Genomic DNA, 21,156 nt, shown 5'->3' on the forward strand with positions numbered 1-21,156 from the left:
CCCAGTGTGTGGCGGGTGCCTGTAGTCCCAACTACTCCAGAGGCTGAGGCAAGAGAATTGCCTAAGCCCAAGAGCTGGAGGTTGCTGTGCGCTGTGATGCCACAGCACTCTACCGAGGGCAACAAAATGAGACTCTGTCTCTAAAGAAAAAAAAAAAAAACTTACCATAGCATTATAATTGCCTACCCTATAATAATATGCTGTACAGGTTTATAGCTTAGGAACAACAGGTTAATCTCACATAGCCTTGCTGTGTAATAGGCTATCCCATCTAGATTTATTTAAGTATACTCTATGGTGTTTGCACAATGTAAAGATCACCTAATGATGCATTTCTCAGAGTATGTTCTCATCATTTAATCATGCATGACTGTACTTTCAACTTCATAGAATTGGAATCATGCAAATTATGCTCTCAACTATAAGGAAAATAAATTCAAAGTCAATATCAGGTACATTTCAAATTAAGTATGAAAAAAACAAATTGCTTTCATACACTGACTAAAAATAGCTAGAAAATATTTTTATAAGGTACAATTTATAATAACACAAAGAAATACCAAAACAAGAAAATATAACAAAATGTGCAAAAGAGCTCCAAGAAGCATATTATAAAATTTTATTGAAATTCATTAAAGAAACCTACAGAAAATTCAGTATTACAACCATGTCTATTTTCAGATGACATAAATGTTTAAGATCATTCAATCAAAATCTCATAGAAGTGTCTTCTGCATAAATTAAAAATTTAATTCAAACATTTATATGAAACACTAAAGATATTTTAGAGTAAAAACCATAATAGTGGTTAACTGAAGAGAGAAGTGGATTATAATCAGAAATGGCTATGCAAGGACTACTTACAACCCAATTAAAAAATAGGCAAAAAATATGAATCCTTGGACTCATGAAAAACAAAATAAAATTCAAATACTGATGAAATGTCTCACAATAAATTAAAAAGACAGAAATCTTAAAAATAATCAAAGAGGAAAAGCAGGTGACCTACAAAAAATTTTTTCACAAAATGACTTCTTCAAGGTACAGAGGAAAAACATCCAAGGAAAATTCTCTACTTAAGTAAATTATTGTACAAGCTGAAGGGTGAAAGGAAGACATCAGAAATAGACCTGGTAGAAAGTTGATCTTTAACTTAAGCAAGCTTAGTGGTACAGAGGGATATACTAGACTTGGACCAGTTGCTCGAGCCTGTTGAGGGAGCAGGCAGATAGATATGTTCTACAGAACAAACAGAAAGGGCCAAAGGTTACAAAAATCACTGCAACTCTTAGAACACATATAAAAACTAAGAAATTATATGCAAATAAATCATAAACCTAAGTATAAGAGCAAAAGTCTTTGCAGAAAACATAGGAGTAAATCATATGGGTCAGGCAATGATTTCTCATGGCACCAGAAAAACAATCAACAAAAGAAAAAATATATTTACCACATTGTCATAAACTTCATGCATTAAAACAGCTTATACTTATTCTTTGACAGTTTGGAGCTTAGAAATCCAAAACCAAGGTGTCGATAGAGTCATGTTCTCTCCGAAGGCTCTAGTGGAGGCTCCTTCCTTGCCTCTTTCTAGCTTCCGATGGATGATTTCCAGCAAACTTTTGTATTCTTTGACATTCAGCCACACCATTCCAATGGCCATCATCAAATGCCATGCCCCTTGTGTGTTCTGTATCCACATTTCCCTTTTCTTGTAAAGACACCAGTCATTGGATTAGGTGCCATTGTTCTAATATGATCTCATCACAAAGTCTCAAAGCTGTACATGCTACCGTGGATGTGGAAAGAAGGGAATACTTTTATACTGCTGTTTGGACTGCAAACTAATACAACCATTTTGGAAGAAAGTATGGGGAATCCTCAAAGAACTCAAACTAGACCTCCCATTTCATCCTGCAATCCCATTACTGGTTATCTACTCAAAAGAAAAGTAAATCCTTTTATCGCAAGGACATTTGCACTAGACTGTTTATCACAGTTCAGTTTACATTTGCCAAAATGTGGAAAAACCTAAAGGTCCACCAATCCATGAATGGAATAACAAGCTATGGTATAAGTATACCAATGCAATACTATTCAGCCACTAAAAAAGATGGAGACTTTATTGACCTGGATGGAGGTGGAACACATTCCAGTAAAGCAGCACAAGAATGCAAAAGCAAGAATCCAGTGTACTCAATTCTAATATGAAGGCAATCGATGAGCTAATACAAAGGGGAGGGTTAGGAGAATGAACAAGTAGGGAAAGGGGAGGACGGAAGGGTGATGGTGGGTCATAGTGTATGGCACACCTCTTAGGGGTGGGACATAATTGTAAGAGAGACTTTATCTAACAAATTCAATCAGTGTAACCTAATTCTTTGTACCCTAGATGAATCTCAAACAATAAAAAAAAATTTTAAAAAATAAATTTATAACAGCAAATTTATAATATGTGAGTTATACCTCAAAGTATATTATGAAAACTTTATAGCTTAAAAAAATCTTTCTGTCACTACGTACTCAAATTTCCTAAATATATATAGTCGAACATTCTTGGACAATTGCATACTGACAATTCTGAAAATGTTCATTATAGTGTAATACATGTCACTTGGAAATTAGCACCACTTGGGTGTACATCACTATATTTGCATTTAGAAAAAATGCATTCACAAAAATATTCAGTTTGCAAAAACACATAACAATGAAAAGATGCACGTTAAGTGCCTTTACATGGCTGCCTAAGGAGGGGAAGAAAATAGGAGAAATTCATATAGGAAAAAAGGTTGAATTGACTAATTTCCATGTTATTTGCCTATCATTTTTAAAAATCTGTAGAATAAGAATGCCATGGAATTGGGGAATCAGAATACCAAATGCACAGCCCATGGGGACTGATGCCTAAGGCGCAAGGGCAGGCTGACTCCAATTTGATAAAGCAAGGATATGATAGAAACAGGCAACGTTTACCTCCCGTTATATTTCTATTTACAGAAATGCTTTTAGAGTAAAAAAGTAAGTAGTTTAACTACAGGTCATTTGGCCAAGAATGGAAATGACTCTATCAAAAGTAGGCCAACCAAATGCGTCACCACAAAAATCTTGCCATTATAGTGTATATGTTTGCTGGTTTCATAGCCCAGTGTTTTTGTCGATCCATTTGTCATTTTATTAAATATTTTTATGCATTATGATCCCGCCTACATTCTTAATTGCTATTTAGTACAGAGATGTATCTCCAAAAATTAAAGTTTTATGTTTCCCTATCCCAAATTGGCATTAAAAATTGTATTATCCACTATTTTCTAAATTCAGTAAATAGTATTCAGACAGAGTTCCAGGGGTTTTTTTCCATACCCTTTGAGTCACAGCATTAAAAAAAAATTGTAAAGGAAACTCTTCATTACTAAACCCTCCTTATTAAGTCAGAATTACAATCACCAAACTAAGAATTCTAAGAAAATTGGCATTGTTTCCACAAGAGACAAATGGCATCATTTCATTTCTAAGATATAACATTCTCTTTTCCTTGGATAAAACTTCATTTTGTTGCCTAAAATTGTAAGTAGTTCCAGGACATTTCTCTGGCTTATGGAATATGTGGCAGAACTTTAAATTGTTTCCAGACCTCATGCTATTTTTATATTAGTCACTGAGCAAATCCTACTCAGCATACTCTACCCTCAGAAACGATCTTTCAGGCAAACATCCTACATTTGAGAAGTAAGAAGCAATCAGAATTGGCATTTCTGAGGTTCAAGGAAATTCTATACATTTGACAAGTGCAGATTTGCTAGTGATGAATTGTTTAAAATAAATGAAATTCCATAACTAAGTGAACATACAGAAACAACATTTTTTATGTGAATAAACTATGAAAAATACATAATGAAGCATTTTGCCAGAAATCAAAAGATAAATCACCTCTTTTAACAATAATATTTGGTGAAAAAATGACACTGATATTGGCTATTTTGTATAAATTTAAGTTTTATTTAAAATATATATCTTTTACATAGAGCTACCACTACAGAAGATGGAGAAGTTGTGTAGATTTTGGTCAAAAAGACAATTTGATACAAATCAGATTTGAGTGTTAGATGCAGTTTTACTATTTGTAAATAAAGTAATAATACCAAATAAGATGATCACTTCTGTCCCTAAAACTATGAAATTCTGTAGCCAAGGTCAAGCTTTATCTTAATGAATACAATGGGAAATTCTATAGATTTGGTCCATTACCAAATCCAATAAATAACCATTTTCATTGTAAGAAAATTCTTGGCCAACCTGGGCCAGGCCTGGGGGCTCAACACTTTTAATCCTAGCACTCTGTGAGGCCAAGACAGGTGGATTGCTTCAGCTCAGGAGTTGGAGAACAGTCTGAGCAAGAGCGAGACCTCATCTCTAAAAAAAAAAAAAAAGCAAAAAGTACTTTAGGTGAGATCCTGCCAAATGGCCTTCCTCCTCCCTCCATTTGCGTTCCCCTTCTCCTCTGCTCTCCCTCATCATCCCTACCCCTTGCTAGACTATTTTTGTGTTTTATCACTTGTATGAGCATGTAATCATTTATACATTGGTTTCATGTTAGTATTGAGCACATTGGATATTCTTTTATCCATTCTCGCAATACTTTATGAAAAAGAATGTGTTTCAATTCCATCCAGGTAAATAGAAATGTGTACCCTCACATGAATTTGAAACAGAAAAAAAAAATTTTTTTTAAATAGCTAAGCATTGTGGCAGGCACCTGTAGTCCCAGCTACTCAAGAGGCTGAGGCAGGAGGATTGCTCAGCCCAAGAGTTTGAAGTTGCTGTGAACTGTGATGTCACAGCACTCTACCCAGAGCAACAGAGTAATACTCTGTCTCAAAAAGAAAAGAGAGAAAAAGAAAAAAGAAAATTATTGGCCATCCTAAATCTTAAGCCCTTCTCATAATTTTTTTCTAAATAACACCTCACACTTTCTTCTCCCTACTGAACAGTCCCAAACATTCCCTAAAATTTCAATTCCCAATCACGTAGTGGCTTTTCTGCAATCATACTCCAAGTTTTCTAGATTTTAGCTCTGGAACTCAAAACAAACATAACTCATGGAGGACTTAAAGAGAGTGGAACGTTATTCTCTCCCAGTGTGTGGGCATGGAGAAGTAGTGTAGATATGTCAGAAACTAAGAAAATCTTTATTCTTTGTATATCATGACCACCAATTTCGTGAAATGATTATAACTTTCTCTTTGCCAAGAATGTCATTGTAAATAACTGGGTGGTTCTCCTGTACCATCCACAAACCAGAAGAAGGTTCAAATAGCTTCTCTTACATAATAGTATTCTGAGGAAAGATGGATTTCAAACTAGGTGGGTCAAAACACTGGTTATTTTCTGCTTTCTAACAATATGTTTTGCTTTTGTGCATGAAGTCTCATATAAAATTGAATTGATATGATGAAGGCATTATGATGACAGAAAGCATAGAAAGTTTAATACAGTGTAGTGTCTGACTCAGATCCACAGGATATCACTTAATTTCTCTGGGCATTAGTTTCCTCAAATGCAATTAAGAATAACAAGCTGTCACTTGTGGCTATTATCAAAAATACCAAAGATAACAAGTGTTGGGGATGTGGGGGAAAAAGGGACCTGGTACACTCTTAGTAGGAAAGTAAATGAATGTGGTGATTAAGGAAAAAAATAAAATAGAATTACCATATGATCCAGCAATCTCACTCCTGGGTATATATCCAAATGTAATGAACTCAGCATGTTGAGATGTCTACCCTCTCATGTTCATCACAGCATTATTCACGGTAGCCAAGATATGGAATCAACTTAAATATCCATTAAGGGATGAATGAATAAAGAAAATGTGTCATATACACACAATGTAATACCATTCAATTTTTTTTTTAAAAGGAAATCCAGTCATTTGCAATTTCCTGGAGGACATTTTGCTAACTGAAATAATTTAGGCAAAGAGGGACCAATACCATAGGCTCTCACTGATGTCTGGAACCTCAGAAAGTCAAAGTCATAAAAGCATAGGGTAGACTGGTGGTTACCAGACATTGGGTGAGGATGGGAAAATTGGATGATGTAGGTCAAAATATACAAAATTTATCTTAGGAGGAAAATGTTCAAGAGATCTATTGTACAACATGATGACTACAGTTGATAGCAGCATGGTATATACTTGAAAATCACCAAGAGTAGATTTTAAGCATTCACATCACACACACAAAAAAAGAATGTGAGGTGATGTGTATGGTAGTTTGATCTAGCTGTTCTTCAATGGATATGTATTTCAAAACATCCTTTTATATACCATAAATACGTGCCATTTCTATTTGTCAACAAAAAATATTTTTTAAAAGAATAATATGTACTTGTTAGGATTGTTGCGAGATTCTGATAAGAGAGTTAAGGTATAAGCCAGACATACATGATCCTTTTGTTCACCCAGGCTAACTCTGATACATTAGATATAAAATCAGACTCCTTCCCAATCATCCATAGGAAATCCTTTCATGGCAAGAACATTATGCTTGGGGTATTTTTACTGAAGATTCTCAAAGTCTTAGGGGTTCATATCACACAGCATATAGCATCTCACTTAAAATCGTCTTCAATCTTTCCCACGGACCTTGGACCACACCAGTCTATCTTCTCCTAAGGTTGACTTCAGCCTTGTAGGTACTCCTCCCTCCTCTGGAACCCCCCTCACAACCTTAATTATTCCATCCTTGGTTACATAAACAATGCAGCACAGCCTTAGCCTCTGCTCTAACCAACTTTCCCTATCAAAGCACTTTGCAGATTATAAAAAGCACTGGAGAATTATAGTTAACTTGATCTTTTTTTACTATTACAAAAGCAAAGAGCTTTTGTGATAAGGTGCTTAATGAATGTGGGTTTTCTTTATTCATCTCTTTGGGAAATTGCACCCAAAACAGTTGTGATTTCATGCCAAAGACAAAACTAACAAATACTAAATCATGGCATTTTAATTTAAAAATACTTTTGTTTTCAAGCTTTACAATTTATCCTTTCAAATATTTGTAGTATTCATGGCCAACCTACAGTGTAATAAAACCAAAATCCAATGTATCCATACTCTTCAAAGCAAGGCCTGTGAGCTAAATAGGCATAATTTTTATTTTTTAACTTGTGCACAGTTATTTTTATCTTTACCTAACCAACATCTTTTCTTTACTTATGGTATTCCAGTTTTTGCTCTGCTGAATTCATTAATTATTTCTAAAAAATGATCTTTAACTGGGGAAGCTACTCTATGAGTTTAATTCCCTTGGCTATGGTAAATCAAGCATTGGTCACACAACAGTGAATCTACTGAGGCTTTGAGATAATTAAAAGGAAAATAATTTTCAGTTTACTCATTTTTCTATCACATACCTTGCCTATTTTATATACTTAGTAATTAAATTGTATGACATTTGATTCTTAGACTGTATAATTTTAAATGTTAACAAAGTATTATATTATTATTAAATTATTCTCATAAAAGGAAAATCTTGCCTTCTAAATATCTATAGCACAGTGCTCCAATTTTTCATTTTCACATCTTTTGTAGTGATATTATTATCATTATTTATGTAGTTAAAATAATGTACATACACACATGGTAGTTGAAACATGAAATATTTCTTCAATTATATTTTTTCAAATAAAAGAGATTGCTTACCTCTAAAATTCCAGTCTCTTCTGGATGCAGAAGCTCACACCTATAATCTCAGCACTTTGAGAGTCTAAGTAGAAGGACTGCTTGAGGCCATGGCTTCAAGGCCTGAAAACAAACAAACAAAAAAAAAAGAACAAGAAATTTTGACCAAATTATATTACTTAAACATCAATTTTTAACTCAACATGTTGATATGTTGTTTAGGATATTGTATCTTCATTTGCCACTTCATTCATAAGTGACATATGTTTGTAATTTCCCCTTTACAATAATATATTTTCTCCAACTTTAATATCAGGTGTACCCAGATCAAGGAGAATGATTTTGATGTATTTCTTCTTTTTCTGTTGTCTGTAAGATTTAGCACAATCTATTTTTTGAAATTATCTTTTACTTTTATTTATAAATATTGTCTATTTTTTGATACTTAAAAAAAAATAAAAAGTTAACTGATGACTCCAGACTGAATCTCAGAGTCAAAGCCTTCTATACTAGACATACTCTTATTTGACGATGTGAATGTTACTTTCTTTGCATCATTATTATTATTATTATTATTGCTTAATATTTCAATGTAACAATTGTCTGATTCCTTTTCTGAATGTATTTAGGTTCGTTCATTCTTTACAAGGTTTTTGTTTCTAATTCTTATCTTAAACATTGTTATTAAATTTTAAGTCTTCTTAATTTTGTGAAGGCAGAGAAAAATGGAAACCTAATTTACACATGTCTATGTAAAAATTAAAATTAAAATTAAAAAAAAGAAGAAAAAAAAAAAGACCAACCTTGGCAACGCAGTGAGTTGATGTCCGTGTAAAAAATAAAAATAAAAAATAAAATTTTAATTTGGAGTCAAATCTTACAAATTACTATTAATTTATTCTGTTTTATATCTTAAGCCTTTCCCTCTAAACACCACTAGCTAATCCATTAACTGCAAATATACAAGAACACTGAAAGACTTGTTATTTCAAAATAACAATACTCTTTTTGATTGTTTGTAATAAGCCAACATGATAGACCAACGATTTAGTGTTTGTATTAGATTGAACAAAATAGAATTGCCACGTTTCAGTCAAAAGTGTCTGAATATCAGCAATTTCATATGGTTCAAACTAATAATTATCTTTCTGTCCCAAAAGAAAAATATTAACACATATTCCTTTTATCAATGCCACAAAAAGCTACTGAGAAGTTACTATTTCATACACACTACACGTATTGCTTATGATTTCAAATTTTTGTCTCAACAAAACCAAGTTTTACATTCTTCTCTTCAAATTAGGCAGTCTGTACTCTGAGATCAGAGTTGGGGGTGGTTGAGTGTTGGAACTTTGTGTCATGACCACTATATGCTATGTAAGGTCCATATTTACTGGATTACGTGGTTGGTGAGATACCTTACCTCCTGCTGCTTCCTTATGGTAAATTGTCTCCTATGAGGTTAAAGAGATAGAAAAACCTGAGGATTTTTTTCTGGTTTTACAATTGACATCAGATTTCACCAAAATTGCTAAATATGTGTTGGTTTTCAATTGCGTACTTACCATATTGCATTAAATTATTGTCTGCCGCATTTAAATTTTCCTTACGAATTGCTCATTTATGAGTCATATTACACAGTTTTATTCACTTCAGACTCTAACACTTCCTAAATCTACTTCAGAAACAAAAGATGACCAACAGAAGTTGGAATATCTCTATACTGTTTCTTGGAAAATAGCACCAAAACTTAGACTCAATATTTTGAAAATATGAGATTTATATTCTCCTTTGAAATAATGTATTGTCTTATTTTATACTTTCTGATAGGTTTCAACATTTTTGAAAGGAAAGTAGATTTACATTGAATCTCAGCTCTGCAGTGAACCACTTATAAAATGTGGGGAAAATTATTTTGCTTCTTTAACTCTGTTTCCTCATTTGTAACATGAAGATAATAAAAATTATACATAGAAATAAAACTACGTAACAAATATGAATTATATACTTTAAGAGATGAGTAAAATTACTAATTATTAATAGTATTAATACTATTGATGCAATAAACCAAAACAAGAAGTCTTCTAACCACAGCCCTTTTAAAAGTACAATTTACAAATGCAAATAAATCAAAATGTTCTTAACATAACCGTAAGATTCACTGAAGTACATCACAGAATTAAGGTAAACCAAGTAAGCAAAAATGAGTATGGCTTATTTAGGTAAATAACAGGTTGAAAACACAGGGCTAGTTTAATTATTACCTGTGAGTTCAGGTCAATCATCACAAATTCTTGCCCCTCTCTGTACCCCTTAAGAACAAAACATCACAGACATTACAAAGGCCTACCTAGCCATTTTTCCCAGACGTAAGAATCACAGGGCAAGGGCTACTTTTCATTCTACAGTTTAAGAATCAGGAAAAATTCTGTTAGCCACAAGATATAAACAGATTCTATGGAGACACAATATATTTAAAAATAAAACCGGGGCGGCACCTGTGGCTCAAAGGAGTAGGGCGCCGGCCCCATATGCTGGAGGTGGCGGGTTCAGACCTAGCCCCACCCCAAAACTGCAAAAAAACAAAACAAACCACCAAACAACAACAAAAAAAAAAACAGTATTTTGCTCCATATTGTCATTAAATATACATACTTATATGCCCAATTTCATCTTCATCACAGACTCATTTAAAATATTTTGAAAGAATGACCAGTTTTCAGTGTCTCTATTCATTACTTGACCAAATACGTTGAGCAAAAAAGTGGTGATCTATCTGTCCCCGTTGTTAGGATTTGAATATGGATTTGGTAGTATGGAACTTACTTTTCCCTTCAGAGAAAATCAGAATTTGTTTAGATTTTCATAGTGGGTGGGTATTAGGGATTCAAATGGTATCCCCAGAAATATTACCCTTTATTACTAAAAATGGGGAATTTCCTTCAGGAAAATAGCTCACTCCCAGAATGCTAGCAACAGATAGCTGAGAGAAGTTCAGACAAAAGCAAGAAATCATAGAAACTGTCGGGATGCAGTATGATGCTGTCAGCACTGGCTATAAACCAGAATGGATAGAGTGTGGCCAGTACTGAAGGGGAAACCACCCTGATCAGAGCAGCCATGGAAACTCTAATCAGTGTACCTAACTCGGTCAATATGAAAAGCGATCTATGCAAAAAATAAGGTAATGGAGTCTGTGGTCACAGAGCAAAAGCAAGATGCTCTGGAGGCATAAGACACTAGATTTCCATTCTTAGTAGTTCAAAGAAAACAGTCAATTACTGAGAATGAGCTATGAGAACACAAGAGAAACTGAGCACTATAGGGTCCAGTGTATCTGCTACAACAAAGCAATGTAGCAAACAAAACATTCAATTGTACTTGAAGCAAAGTAGATGGCTTACTTGAAGCTAAGGAGAAACATCTAAGTGCACTTACAGGCAATTGATTAGTCTTGGTTTGAAAACCTTGCCCAGAACCAAATGACTAAAGAGTAAGGGATGACCAATAGGTGAATCATGACCTTGACTGCAGACAACTACCCTGTTTCCCCGAAAATAAGACATCCCCTGAAAATAAGACCTACTCACAGGAAAGATAAGACGTCCCCTAAAAATAAGACCTAGCACATCTTTGGGAGCACACCTTAATATAAGACACTGTCTTATTTTTGGGGAACAGGGTATGCCTAGATAGATGTAAATTCCTAAAAAAAAAAAAATGTAAAGAATCATATTTGTACTTAATTGTTGGAGAGACTATACCTGAAATGTTTTCTCAACTAATTCTTTGGTTTGGTTTCAAGTCATCTTTTGAATATTATTACCTGATAAGCAGAGGTTCTTACAAACATAGTTGATCAAGAATTGCTATGCGAATAACTTCCTTAAAGTTGGTCCAGAAATACGACCCAAACAGAAAACATACTTAACTTTGGATGTTGCCAGAAACCTGATGGTTGCATGTGTGTATGTGCAAAAATGACTGTATTTCTATTAAAATTCTGCTAATAGATACAAAACAATTTTAGGAAATACTTCTTACCGCTTTTCCTTTAAATCGTGATTTGATGATGTTTTTGTTATATTTATTCCTCTTCTTTTTAAATTGAACTAGATGTTCTACTTCTGGCTTGACATTGGGGCAGTAATGGCTAGTTTTAGAAAAACAATTTAACTTCCCACAGATAATTAAAACTTTTTTTAATGTCTGAAAAAGTTAATTAATTGGGTTATTTCTCAGTGATACTAGAGTTTTTAACTTAGTTTTTATTCAGGAAATTTTGATGGAGGACAGTGGATGGTATTACCTTCTTGCTTATTTAATAATTATAGAGAACATTCAGTTAGTCAAAAAAATATATTATTATCAGCAATCTTCAAAGCACACTTCTTGGAAAAACAGAAAATAAAACATCAGAAGGCATAATAAGCCCTATTTTCAAATACCTTTTAGAAAGCTTTTTCTTTGCCTTCCCTCTTAAAATTGATTATAAATAGTCTAATGTTGGATTTCTCTTATATCCTATTAAGCACATTCTGTGCTTTCAAGCCAAATTATTTTATTGTTCTCCAGTTTTTAAAACCCTGTTTAATTGTTTCCTGAAATATTTTTATTTCTTTTTGTATTTCTCTATGGGACTATTATTAAATACTAACACTTCTTTTGTTCTCCACATCACTTAACTGTTTTCTCATTCATTCCATTCCTTTAATCCATTCTAATGCCTTTGAGGAGAGTTCAATGACCTCTCATCTCATCTCCTATCTCATAACATTTCTCATGATATTTCATCTCATTAGTTAGTTCCTGAGTTATATCTTTTATTCTTAGTTCATTATTTTAACAATCCTGTTTCTTTAGCCATCATTTCTAACTGGTCCCTCCTCATAAGAGTTTGCTATCTATTCCATGTTTTGATTACACATCCTTACCTCTGTGAAAATGTTTAATATACTTATTTAAATTATTTTTCCATTTGTTTAATTTGTTCTTCCTTTGGAATGTATTTTTCAAGATAATTATAACATTAAGAGAATGTGAGTATCCACAAGTTCAAAGCACTACTTTAGTTTTCAAACTCTATTTTAATATTATATTTTTAAAATCATAGTCCAGGGCGGTGGACTACTCAAAGGAGTAGGGCGCCAGCCCCATATACTGGAGATGGTGGGCTCTCATCCCATATGCCCCGGCAAAAAACTGCAAAAGAAAAAAAAAAATCATAGTCCAAAAAAAAAATGGAAGGAAGATAAGAAGGAAAGAAAGAACAAGACAAGTTCTCCTATGGCAAGAACTTGAGACATGAATAGAAGAGAACAGAGATAAGTACTCAAAATAAAAAGAATGATAGACAATTATTAAGCTTCGACAGTAAGAGTAAAAAAAAAAGAAACATTTATTCCCAGATAATAGTAAAGAAAAGTCACCAGAAATTTAAGTAATGGATGTTTTAGAAAAGAAACATGTATACATATGGAAAAAGTTATTGTACACAGAAGATAGTATTTTTGTAAAAGAGGCAGACCAGCCACAATTTTAGACGAGACATCAAAATCTAATTTTTTTAAAAAAAAGCTAATAAAACAAAATTTTAAAGTTAGTTGATATCTCAGAGTGGTTTTGATTTGCAACAACTTGAACTTCACCTTAGAAATGAAAACAATGTAAGCTAAACATTTGTACCCTCATATTAATCTGAAATTAAAAAAAAACTTTACAGAAGGGTTCTTTCAAAAATTGTTTCAAGTTAAAGATTTATTATTTTGTGGCTAGTATAAGACAGCTTATTTAAAAGAGTCTTCCAGAAGTGCAAATTGAATTTTTATGTCTGCAAATGTAAGTCCCATTATGCAATGTTTCTGAAATATCTCACAACCAGAATAAGCCAGTTAGGAAGATACTACTGGGCAAGAGAAAACTTGAAATTATTTTTAAATAGATGTAATGAAATAGTTTATTCAAATGGAAAGTACTATAGACTGAATGTTTGTATCCCCCCACACCCCCACCATAAGACATACATTGCAACCTAATCTTCTATGTGGTGGTATCTGGAGGAAGAGCCTCTGGGAGGTGATTAGGTCATGAGGGTAGAGCCCTTACAAATGGAATTAGTGACTGTATGGAAAGGACCCCAGAAAGCTTTGTCACTTTGTCAACCACGTGAAATTACAAGGAGAAAACCGCCATTTATGAATCCAAAACTAGACCCTCATCAGGTACCCTGTTTCCCCGAAAATAAGACATCCTCCGAAAATAAGACCTACTTACAGGAAAGATAAGACGTCCCCTGAAAATAAGACCTAGCGCATCTTTGGGAGCACACCTTAAAATAAGACACTGTCTTATTTTCGGGGAAACAGGGTATATAATCTCCAATCTCCTTGATCTTGGAGTACCCAGGCTCTAGAACTGTGAGAAACATTTTCTTTTCTTTTTTTTTTTTGGTTATAAGTCATCTAATTTATAACCAATTTATTTGTTACAGAAGACTGAAAGAACTACGATAGATGGTTTAAATTAGTTATTTTAATTTAAGCTTATCATCTCAGCACAGATTTCCTTTTCCCTGGATTTTCAGAATCAAGTACTCTGCCCTATAATAACTTGCAGAATTATACATAAACCTTGTTGCAGCATTTATTTTACGCACCTTAATACCCTGTCGAGCTTATTCTGATAGGTATAGGTGCTACTGCTTCCTACTGTGCTTGAAATTACTGTGCAAACTCCCCAAATCCATTTTGTGTATTATTTATTTCTTACATTTTTTGCAAAATATCCAAGGATATACAGTAAGAATTTATATTATGCAGCCTTCAGTGATGAATCATAAAAGAACAAAGCAGAAGACCTAGAACAGTGTTTTTCAATCTTTTTTTACCTATGGCACACTTGGACCTAAAGTTAAACTTCCATGGCACACTTAAATTCTGTTGATCAAAAAAAAAAAAAATTTAAAAAAAAAGAATATACTTACTGTGCTTTGATCTTCTGTAGAAAATAATTTAATTAATTCTCTTCAAAATTTTTCACAGCACACTTAAGAGCCTCTCATGGCACACTGGTCAAAAATCACTTAGAGTATTACTTACTAGCTTTAGGCGATTTTCTAATTCATAATAGTTCCAAAATGAACGTCTCCAGACAATGTTGTTTCAATTACTACTGTATTTTCCAGAACATCATATACACATTATACATCTAGGAAAATACTATGAAATATTTCTTATATTGAATAAGTCAAATAGATCAATTGAGGTTTTATAGCCTTAGCTATTTGTTCCTTATATTGACCAACTCAGTATTTTGACCAGTTTGTTACAGTCCTTTGGGTGGACAACTTATAGAGGTATTTGCACATTTTTAAATAAACTGGTACAATTTACAATAAATTTGAATATATATTATATCTCTTAATATTTATAAACACACTCTGAGATTGTCAGGATGAGTATTTTTATTACTATTTCCACTTCACAAATACAAATCTGAAGTGCACTAAATCAAGCGATATGCTCCGCTGTCATATAACCAGCAAATGGAAGAACTGGGCAAGAATCTAGGAAGAAATTAGATTCAAAGCCAAAATAGTTCATAAGCAATGAGAGTTAAAGGAGCTTGGACTTTATGCATCAAACCACTGACCCAAAACTGCCACATGGTTATGAATAATTAGGAAAAAACTATGGCTGTGTGGCCCACCTAGTATAAAATTGCAATGAATGGAGCTGCTTATATGAGTAAAAGACTTTGAGTTTACTGGATATTTAATAGACAGTGTCTCAAAAAGTCAGACTCTCCAAATATGACTTCAGAAGAATAAAATTGCAGTCGTCACCAACTCATCTTTATGTTTGTTCATGAGGCAAAGAATCTCAGTCTCGTATTAACCTTTCAATTAACAGTTACACCTCATAATCCAAACAAGTGCCAGTAATATCAGGTCTAAAAACAATAATTTTGACCATCAGCAAAACATTAATTCATTCAACAAATATTTACAGTACTACATGCAGGACTGCTCTAAGGAAATGTAGCAATGTGCAAAACAAAGTCCCTGATCTTTGCTGATCTTTGAGGACTTATATTCCTCTGAAAGCATCAATAAGAAAGAAACTAAGTATATACGTGCCATTAAGAAGGCAAAGGATGGAGGTCTCTCTAGGGAGGTAATTTGAGCAGAGACCTGAAGGAAGTGAGGCATGTGGATGATATCTGTGAACACAAAGTAACTAACTTGAAAAGCTACGAGACAGGAGCACACTTGGCATAGAAAATTAAGACCATCCTCTTGTCAGGCCAAGTGAGGCAATGGGACAAGGCTGGGTAAGTAAAAGGCCAGAATGGGGGAAGTTGACTAGAGCCTCTGGATGAAATCCGAGTATTAAAGTTTCATAAGTTTCCAAAGGATCAAAATGGAACAAGACCTAAAAAGCAAAATATCACAGCAGGGAACAAAGCATCACTAGTTATGTCAGTCAAGGCACAAATTTTTGAGGGTGGGAAGAGGATGTTTCTACTCCATCCTTGGCCCCTTTAATGTGCTCAAATCAACCACACTCCACCAGCTGAACCTCAGGAAGCTCCAGAGTGTGGACCACCCCCTGCCACCACCACCACCAAGGGAAAGGTCTGTGTTGAGAACTTCATTCAGATACGCGCATCAAAATGCAGTAACAGCACTTTGCCACAAATAAGTACATTTTTCTCATTTCATGTTTAAAATTCTCCGATGTTATTTTGGTTCAGCAATAACACAGTATCATCAGCATCTTCCCTTGCTTCAAAGTCACAAGATGGCTGTTCCACTTCCAGTCCCTCATCTGAAGAAAGCCAGATCTTTAAAACGTCTTGAGTGAAGCCTACAAAACTACCCATGAAGCTTCTATTCCTTACGTTCAGACTTACATTAGCCGAGAGGGAGTAGGAAGTTATTTTATAGATAAACCTAATACTGCCTCTCAATAAATTGAGCTCAGAAGCACTGAGAAATTGTAATCCAAAAACTATCATTCTGAAGTCAAGGAAAGGAAAGATTCAGATTCTAGATAATCAGCAAGTGCTATAATGGATCAAGTGTTCTTTGATCTAACATCAGAGGCAAGAATTACGATCCTACACTATGAAACATATTCACATTTCTATTATTAATAATCAAAACTTAGTAATATCATAATGAAGATTTAATAAAACTTGATGACATAAATTCTTATGCTTGTATTCCAGTGCTTTATTCATCTCTAAAAACATATAGCATATGATAATGTATTTTATTTTATTTATTAAATCATAGCTGTGTACATTAGTATGATCATGGGGCACCACACACTTGGTTCATAGACCGTTTGACACATTTTCATCACACTAGTTAACATAGCTTTCGTGGCATTTTCTTAGTTATTTTGCTAAGACCTTTACATTCCACATTTACTAGGATTCACATATACCCTTGTAAGATGCACCACAGGTGTAATCCCATTAATCCTCCTCCCTCTACCTACCGATAATGTATTTTAAATATTGAAATTATTTCTCAGTGTCTAGAATATTAGTGCAAAGATTAAATGCTACTAAACATTTCCACAATAGCATGGTAGTATAAAACCAATATAAATGTTGGTAATAAGCATCATTAATTTCATGCCTATATCTGCTTTTAGTTTCCTTTCTGATTTAGTCACTTGCTGCCAAATTGTAATACTGAAATAAAACTATGATTGGAGCAAAGTAACTTATTAGGCAGAAAAGCTAACAGAAGACATATATTCACACTAAGAAATTTCAAATTACAGGATATAAAATGAGTCCGTTTTCATTTTTAGTAGATGTAAAGAAAATGTATTCATTATGTTGTCTTCCATTCTATTTGGGGGGAGGGGTAAACGTTTCACTCTATTGTCCTGGATAGAATGCCATGGCATCATATCTCACAGCATTCTCAAACCCCTGGACTCAAGCAATCCTCTTGCCTCAACCTCCTGAGTAGCTGGGACTACAAGTGCCTGGCACAATGTCCAGCTAATTTTTCTATTTTGGGCAGAGATGGGGCCTTGCTCTTACTCAGGCTGGTCTTGAACTCTTATGTTCAAGCAATTCACCCACCTTGGCCTCTCAGAGTGCTAGGATTACAGGTGTGAGCCACCGCACCTGGCTGCCTTCCATTCTTGGTTTATATGTTTATCTATGAGGATACCTGGATTCAACCTTTCTAGTTGAATCTGGATACCTGGATTCAACCTTTCTAGGTTATTGATTTTGCTTTCTGAGTGGACTACTGAGAACAAGAAGAGGTTATTACATGTGGGTAGGACAAATTGCTAGGCTCAGTAGAGCTTTTGCACCTGATAATCTTTTAACACTCTAAATAGGTAAATGCTAGAATAAATGCAAAATGCTTATTATCTTATTTTCTATTAAAAGTAATTTCAAGAGCAATGACGACTGCAAAGTCTATTAAAGTTATTATGCCAATTAGATAATTAAAGAACATGGTTCCTAACAAACTGGAATGTAAGCAACATTCAAGGGCCACCTATTCAATTTAACAAATGTATAAATTTGCCTCCTATGTTAATAAAATGGTTGATTATTCTTAGTAAAATGTGAAGGAGTAAAGAGCTATGGAGTCTTCATGTAGGGAAATGCACTATTGAACTACTAGAAAAACTTCGACTTTTTTGAAAATAAAGGAGAAGGGAGAAGAAAGGAAGGAAAGAAAGAAGGAAGAGAGGAAAAAAGAAGGAAACAGGATAAAGAAAAAGAGAACTGGAAAAGGAGATGACAAAGGAAAGCAAAGCAAAACAAATTTAAGGAAAAGAAAAAAATAACCTATATAAATTTTTAAAGGCCAAAATGTAAGCTTACCTTTATCTTTGTGGTCTTCCTCCCAAGAACACAAAACAGCAGTCTAATCTTGAGACAAAAACTATACAAATGATGACTGAGGATTATAATAGACACCTGACAGGTATTCCTCAAAACCATCAAGATCAAAAACTGAGAAAAGATGAGAATCTGTCTCAGTAAAAAGAAACCCAGGAGATTACATGCAATGTGATATCCCAGATGAGATCCTAGAAGAGAAGGGATATTAGGTAAAAACCAAGGAAATATTAATAACGTATTAACTTTGCTTACTCATAAAACATCAGTATTGGCTCATTAATTTAGAGAAATATGACATGCTAATATAATACATTAATGATAGAGAAAATTGGGTGCAATGCCCATGGAAATGTTCCATACTATTTTTACAAATTTTCTGTAAATAAAATAAAATAATTCTAAAATTAAAAGTTTATTTTTAAAATACAAGCCTAAAATTCACACTAACAACTTCAAAACATACCACATGAATCCAGAGTTGATCTCTAATCTAAACCACATTCACCATTAATCTGAAAAATGTAGGAAAATTACATGTTGTAGGGAATAATGCTTCTTAGCTTAACTAGTTAGAATCAGAGCGAAGGTTAGGACAGATGACACCCATCCAGTCCCTGCAGGAGATACGTCTTCAGCCAAAGGGTTGGCATTTCTTCATTAGGCTCCTCTTTTCAGAATGGAGGAGGGAAACTGTGTTATGGGCAACTCAGCAAATGTATAGATCTCCCTCTTGTTCATCACTCTAGTCTGAATACCAGCAACTGTGGGCATTTTTAAGAGTGAAGTATGACTGTAGTTGTCACCTCCAGGGTCAGGCAAATGGGACTCTGCCACTAACCACTTCTGTTCCCTTGGACAAGTGACAAAGTTTCTCATGTCTTTTCCCAGTTTCAAAGTAAACATAGTAATATGGCTCACCTTATAGGCTAATTCTGTGGTTTACATAAGATAATGCATGAAAACCGTTTAGTACAGGACTTGACACGTAGTACGTTGTCAAAAAATAGCAGCCAGATTTTTAATTTCTGCAAAAGTTGTATTTTCACATTGTGGTAATTATTAGAGGCATTTGCCAAATAATTCTTGTTCTACCCCCTTCCATTCCAGGCATATGTAATTGAACTCTTTGATCTTTTTCTGTCTCATTTTGGACAAAAAATTGTGAACAAAGTGATTAAGTGTCACTTCTACGCTCAGAGAAGGTCCCACAGAAGTCCTGCCTTCCGGCAAGAGAACTATACGTGTTTTGTGGTTGGCAATTCTATTAGTCTTAGTTCCTGGGTAACATCAGTGAACACTCTGATGTCAACCCACAATGAACACACAGCATGAGTAAGCACTAAACTTTCCAGGTCCTAAGCCACCAATATTTGGTAAGTACAACCCAGCTTGTCCTGCCTGCGATAGTTGAGTTCTTACCATTAAGAACAAGGCTCTTATAACCTGTAATTCAAATTAACATGCATGTGTAAACAAACTTTTATACAGACATAGCTCTCTTAAGAGAACAGCTAAAAAATGCTAATAATGCCTTGTTCAAGTATAGTAGTGAATAAAAAGTATTTATGTAAAGGTGTCAAAAGTCTTCAAAAACTATAAAAGAAGAAAGAAATGCTTACCCAGTCAGATACTTCATGCTACTCCACTCAAGGATTTTATTGATCCTCATTTGATGTGTACAGCTTTTTCAAAGCAGAATCAATAAGCAATTATTTGTAATACAGAAGTCTTTTAGTTATATTTTTTATTTAAATGTTCTAATCATGACTGCTTGTTTTGAAGTCAAATATAGCTAGTTCTTGCAAACTCAAGGATTGACCAGCATACAGTTATGTGTTCCGAGAAAAGCATAATTAGGTGATTTTGCTATTATACAAACATCATAGAGAGTACTTCACTAATTGAAATGGTACATCCTACTATACACCAAGGCTCTTCAGCAGAGCCTGTTGCTCTGACCACTATTATCTGTAGCATATGCAGTCTGCTGTTGTCTGTCATGGGTGTCCCGTTGTATGGTACATGACTGTATAAGGTATACTTAGATAACAAGCACTTTTCTGTGGAGTAGAGTAATTCTTGTTGTTTTCATTTGTTTGTTATTTTATGAAGCCTCTTCCTCTATGATATCCATATAGACACCCCTGAGTTACACGTTAGTGTACCATTAGGTGAGTGTCCCTCTGTTGGCTGCTGTCCTTGAATGTGAGCATCTATCTTCCAACATAGGTAACTATGGCAAAAATTGGCACTGTTTCCCTAATACTAGAGTATATGTCAAAATTTTCCCCAAGGCTTGAAAAATCACAACTCTATGTAGTATTTTACGCATTAAAGTCCTGGGCCGATTAATACCTAAACATTGCTCATACTAGATCTTGCACCTCCAAAGACAGTTAAGATAATTTGAAAAGGTCCCTTGAGTTCTGAGTAATAATAACCCACATTTATAGTGCAATTTCTTGTTTATATTATTTCACTTGGTATCTTATTCTCATGAGATAAACAAGGCAAGAAATGATATCTTTATAGAATTTAAAAAAAAAACTAAAATAGAGATGAAATGTCTGATCTCCAGAAGGATA

General features: G+C 34.1%; 1 protein-coding gene across 1 annotated transcript in view; it reads right to left on the reverse strand.

The window, feature by feature from the left end:
• COL5A2 (collagen type V alpha 2 chain) overlaps nucleotides 1-18,570 on the reverse strand; it is a 245,639-nt gene extending 227,069 nt beyond the window's left edge. The window contains exons 1-2 of the mRNA XM_053597828.1: nucleotides 18,551-18,570; nucleotides 7,703-7,804 (exon numbers count right to left, since the gene is read on the reverse strand). The gene's annotated coding sequence lies outside the window, so the exon portion shown is untranslated. The remainder of the gene's footprint in view (nucleotides 1-7,702; nucleotides 7,805-18,550) is intronic.
• Between the last annotated feature and the right edge of the window lie 2,586 nt (nucleotides 18,571-21,156).

This window comes from Nycticebus coucang, chromosome 7, assembly GCF_027406575.1.
Source record: "Nycticebus coucang isolate mNycCou1 chromosome 7, mNycCou1.pri, whole genome shotgun sequence".
Taxonomy (NCBI): Eukaryota; Metazoa; Chordata; class Mammalia; order Primates; family Lorisidae; genus Nycticebus; species Nycticebus coucang.